Raw genomic sequence first — 4,983 nt, 5'->3', positions numbered from 1 at the left:
TGCCAAGGGAAGTGCTGCTGGCTCCTACCCTGGGGGTCTTTAAGAAGCGGCTCGATGTCTACCTGGCTGGGGTCACTTGATCCCTATTTCCCTCCTGCCCAGGCAGGGGGTCGGACTTGAAGATCTACAAGGTCCCTTCTGACCCTACTTCTATGATTCTATGATCTTAGACTCAAATCATCTCATGTTAGATTTGAGACATCCTTTAGAAAATGCCAGCTCTTCATTTTCACTTGATTTTTGATTATGAAAGGTTAATAGAAGGCCCACAGCATGGCAGACTGTTTTTGATGCTATGGATTCTGATTTGAAATCTCTGGGTTTATAATCCATGGATAATACGTATGCATGGCAGTAGTGGCAAACTTAATAGTACTGGTATGGACTCTAAGGACAAATAGCCTATGCACATCCAATCTGGTAAGATTTATACCAAACCACCTGGAGGTATAAAAACAAGTTGAAGATAGAATACGATAGGTGCTTTTAGCGATACTAAATATATATATATATATATATGTGTGTGTATGTGTGTGTGTGTAGTTATTTATTCATTTAAAGAGTTAATAGGAAGCCAAGTTATGGGCATGGATTTTTTTTATTATGCAATATAGGAAAATATGTCACATCAAGTAGGAAAGGAACCATAAAAATTATATGCTCTTATACACCCCATTTTGCAGAAGGACATACAGGACGTAACAAAAATGAAACTCAAATGAAAATCAAATAGCAAAACAGATTCGTTATTATGTGGATACTTTAAATCAACCCTGGATGTTTTTCTAAAAATTTGCTCAAGTTGTTGAACAAGATGCAGGAACCACAAAGTAAAATGTTATCTCCTGTGAGGATGGTCAGAATCAATGTCCACGGGTGTGAGCACCTGCCCAGCCCCACAAAGATGTTAACATGTAAACCTTGATGCTCTGTTCTATAATGCCTTCAGCTAAGAGCTGATTTCACAAGGCTTAATTTTTTGCACAATCGATATTTTAAAAGTGCTCTGCAGCTGTGTACGTGTTTTATGTCCCAGTTGTAGAGTGCTTTTAAGGAACCAACTGCACACAAAAAAATTAACGCATACAAGCACCCTAACTTGTCTAAATGACCCTGTCAATTGTGATCACCCACCTGAAGCAAGGTGCTTAACTTTTAGAGGTTGTAGCACCTAAGTGGAAGAATTAATGCCAATGATGAGCTCGAGCCCTTAGTGCAGAGGCAGGCAATTATTTTTGGGGGGTAGGCCGCATACTGAGTTTTGACAAACCATCGAGGGCCACATGAGAGGCAGCCAGGGGCAGATAAATATTAATTTTCTAAATTTTTTAGGGGCCAGATAGAATGGCCTGGCAGATCACATTCAGCCTGCGGGCTGCATTTTGCTCACCCCTGCCTTAGTGACATTGTACAGCTGTATCAGTAAAGATCAGGTTCTACTAAGTTATATGTCTCCTACCTGAGTATAATGGACTATCATTGCTCCTGGTCTTTTTGGCCCAATGCCATACACGAAATCTTTCCTTTCATTATACCAGGCCTGAATGACATCTGACCATGCTGTTCAGACAGTTGACATGAAGAGATTTTCACCACAGGCTGTAGCTGAAAATGAAAGGAAAACCATTCAAAAACCCTGGAGAAAATGGCATGAGAAAGAGCAAGAAACATGCATTTGAAAAGAACCTTTGTTCAGAGAAACCAGACCCTTAAAATAGAAATGCTCTATGACTTTGTATCCTGGATCATTGTCCATTATGTTTGGAAGAGTTTTATACTCACGCCAGGAAATCTGGTTCTTCCATAAACTGAACCAAGATTTCAGGTATGTGTTCATTCACCCTGGTCTTCCTTATGAACAATACGATAAATATAGGCCTTCTTGCAGAGATTGATAAACAGGACTAATTCCTCTGAAGGTGAAAAGGGCCTAACCTTCCCCTCTAGTATTTTTTATATTATTATGCTTGTTTGGTTGGTGGGGGGTGGGAGGGGAGGGAGGAGGAGGGCAAAGGGGCAAAGTGGAGAAATGGAAGTAGGAATAAAGACTATATTTTTTAAAATAATTTTTTCTTTTTCCCAAAAATTCAAAAAATGTTGACCAGCTTCATTATGGACAAAGACTGTGCAAAAACATTCCATGGACATTTCCTTGTCTTTGTTTGTGATTGTTTAATGCTGAAATCCTAACTGAAAGAAGCCTAACTGAATATTGTGAAGTTTTACCACAAAATGTATGAGTCCATTATATTCCAGTGAAGTAGATGCTATTCATTCAGTGTAAGAAATGATTTCCCACTGACTTTGAAAGGGATTGTATTGTTTGAAAAATGTTCATGTCAGTTGATATTGATACTTTTACTTACTAGTTGTTCTTTCACTGTCAGGACTGTGAGAGAAAGTACATGCATCTGCCCATCCTTTAGCATTTGCTTGTGCAGCAGCACTACATTCCTTAATGAAAGGTAAAATATTAGCCAGTCAGTTACTGCCAGAAATCCATACTGGAGGACGTACACTTGGAAATCACAGTTTCAGCATTTAAAAAAGGCCTTTTCACAGCTCCTTCTCGTTCATTTAGGCTAAGTACAAACACTCAAAAAGCCTGAGGCTGAGTTGATTCAATCTTTGCAGATTAGTGTAAACTGCAAAGAATGAACTGATAAGCAAGTGAACAGACATTCACTTTTGGTTCCAGAAATGCAGCCACATGCCTGCAGTGGACCAGGCCAGAAGCCAGGGGGTGCTAGAGCACAGCTCCTTGTTCTGCTGGAGCAGACAGCTTGGGTCAAGACCAGCCTAACTACCCTGCAAGACGGATCTTGCAGGGGAGGTGAAAAGCATCCTGGGATGCCAGGGGACTGTAAATTAACTAGAATCTGGATGGGATCTGTCAGAAGTTTAATTAACTGATTTAACTTAAATCAGTTAATTCTGATACTACATCGAGGTCTATCTTAAATCTGGTTTGGCCATTTTGAAAGAGGTTTATGTGCAATGAAGGGTTTATGTACAATGTACAGATTTGAACCAATTTCTGATCACTTAAACCATTTATGTGTAATTTCTGTCCTGAACCTTACAGGATTCCTTCCATTTGAAAGGATGCCTATTGAGTGTTTTTGCACAGTAATGTACTGTGCTATCGAGGTCTATCTTAAATCTGGTTTGGCCATTTTGAAAGAGGTTTATGTGCAATGAAGGGTTTATGTACAATGTACAGATTTGAACCAATTTCTGATCACTTAAACCATTTATGTGTAATTTCTGTCCTGAACCTTACAGGATTCCTTCCATTTGAAAGGATGCCTATTGAGTGTTTTTGCACAGTAATGTACTGTGCTGTTGCAGGTCTTCTAATGTCATTGACAGGCTCTATATTTTTTTATAAATTGCATTGCAAAATGTATTTTACCATCCTCAGCATGTTGCTAGCAGAGGGCTTCACTTGTCTCCTGAGGGTGTTGTGTTTGTTCACAATCAACGTTTGTTGTTGTACATTTGTAGTTGCAAGAGCATCATAACCTGGCACAAGTTCCTAAATGGAAAGAAAATACAATTATTATTCTCATTGTTTTTGTATTTGATGGTAGGATTCTCAAATATTTTACAAGGAAACTTAGGAAATGATCCACACGTGTGGCTTTATAAACATAATTAATTTATGAAATGTTAGACTTATTTTTATTAGAATTTTCTGTCTGTTGGCGTGCATTTCTGTATATTATTAATGTTGCTGTTGTTATTGTTGTTTATACCCATTGTGGACTTTGATTGGCTGAGAGCCTATGGTATCCCCACCCCTTGTTGCTGATTGGCTGCAAAGACTGTCCATCATACTTCCCTGCCCTTCACTGCTAATTGGCTGAGAGGTCTGTCCATCATGTTGCCCTGTCCCTCACTGGTGATTGGTGGAGTGGGGTGGGGCTGTATGATGAACAGTCCTTGCAGCTAGTCAGCGGTGAGCTGCAGGGGCAGCAGTCATCTTGGGCTGCCTGTCTTGTGAACATCCTCCCCACCCCACTTCCCCCGATGGGCTGTGCAGCTAGGCCTCAATATGGTGAGGGCTTCTAGTTCCCTCTGGGGATCCAAGGTTTTATTTTCAGTAAGTTTTTTAACCTATTTCCTATCAGCTTATGACCATTGTTTCTCGTCACTCCAGGTGGTGCTGGGGACAAAAGAGATCTTCCTATTTGCTGTTGATCTCCCCTGATGAGCTTGTAGGTAGCCACCAGGTCCCCCCTCAGCCTCCTCTTGCTGAGGCTGAACAGGTTCAGGTCCCTCAGTCTCTCCTCGTAGGGCCTGTCCTGCTGCCCTCTCACCAAGTGGGTGGCCCTCCTCTGAACCCTCTCCAGGCTGGCCATATCCCTTTTGAAGTGCAGCACCCAGTACTGGACGCAGTACTCCAACTGCAGCCTGAACAAAGTTGCATAGAGGGGGAGTATCACCTCTCTGGACCGGCTTGAGATGCACCTTTGGATGCATGACAAGGTATGGCTGGCCTTGCTGGCTGCGGTCTGGCATTGGCGGCTCATCTTCATCTTGGAGTCAATAATGACTCCAAGATTGCTTGCTGCCTCTGTCCTCTCGAGAAGGGAACTCCCCAGCCTGTATGTGTGCGGTGGATTCCTTCTCCCAAGGTGCAGCACCCTGCATTTGTCTACGTTGAACCCCATCCTATTCTCATCTGCCCACTTTTGTAGTATGTCTAAATCTAGTTGGTGTCTCTCTCTCCCTACAAGTGTGCACACCTCACCCTACATCTTAGTGTTGTCAGCAAACGTGGACAGTGTGCTTTCCACCCCCTCGTCCAAGTCACTGAAGAAGATGTTAAACAGTGCGGGCCCGAGGACAGAGCCCTGGGGTACCCCACTGCTCACATCTCACTTGTGTGAGTACAACCCGTCCACCACTACTCTCTGGGTGCGTCCCATCAGCCAATTTTTTTACCCATCCAACTGTGCAGGCATCAATGCCACAGTC

General features: G+C 42.2%; 1 pseudogene; it reads right to left on the bottom strand.

Moving 5' to 3' along the window:
* The window catches only part of LOC112550587, a 12,932-nt pseudogene that overhangs the window by 2,863 nt on the left and 5,086 nt on the right, over nucleotides 1-4,983 (bottom strand).

This window comes from Alligator sinensis, unplaced genomic scaffold, assembly GCF_000455745.1.
Source record: "Alligator sinensis unplaced genomic scaffold, ASM45574v1 scaffold293_1, whole genome shotgun sequence".
NCBI lineage: Eukaryota > Metazoa > Chordata > Crocodylia > Alligatoridae > Alligator > Alligator sinensis.
This window is presented reverse-complemented; position numbering and strand designations above follow the sequence as displayed.